This window comes from Orycteropus afer, unplaced genomic scaffold, assembly GCF_000298275.1.
Source record: "Orycteropus afer afer isolate SDZICR_OR568_19922 unplaced genomic scaffold, OryAfe1.0 scaffold00487, whole genome shotgun sequence".
Lineage (NCBI taxonomy): Eukaryota > Metazoa > Chordata > Mammalia > Tubulidentata > Orycteropodidae > Orycteropus > Orycteropus afer.
The window spans coordinates 855,657-856,235 of NW_006922074.1; the positions used below are offsets into that span (position 1 = coordinate 855,657).

General features: G+C 43.7%; 1 protein-coding gene across 1 annotated transcript in view; it reads right to left on the bottom strand.

Annotated features, from left to right (window-relative positions):
- Positions 1–579, bottom strand: part of ACACB (acetyl-CoA carboxylase beta) — a 162,926-nt gene that overhangs the window by 13,161 nt on the left and 149,186 nt on the right. The gene's annotated exons all lie outside the window — the stretch shown is intronic.

The following is a 579-nucleotide window of genomic DNA, read 5'->3' on the forward strand; positions in this document are numbered from 1 at the left end:
CCCACAGCTGGATGAGCAGGCCGAATTCTTCAGGGGGCAGCATGTGAAATTCTAGATGGGGGATGATGGTAATGGGGTGGTTCAGCTTTCCTGTCCTGTACTAGTTGCTCAGAATGAAATAACATACCTCTGGGAGACAAATAGGCCTCTTACGAAGAGATAGAGAATATGCACGCACCTGTGTGGATGTGTGTGCACATATGTGCATTTCTATGTGCATGTGGGTATGCATGTGCCTTGTGTATTCATGTCATCTGTGTGTATATTGGTATATATGTGGGTACAGACATGTGTGTGTACCTTTGTCTTATGTGTGCAAACGTGTATGGATCTGTGTGTCATGTGTGTTTATTTGCACATACATGTGCACCTTTGTATATGCATCAGGGTATGTGTGTGTGTGCATGTGTGCATGTGTATGTGTATAGAAGAGGCCAAGCTGCCCATCCTGGGTAAACTCACAGAAGTTCCCTTCTTATAAAGATTTAACCAAATGAGAGAAAGGGGCAGAGGGAGAGGTAGTCTTCTCTTTGAAATTTTAAAGTTTCAGCACCAACTTTTTCATCGATGTGACTACGG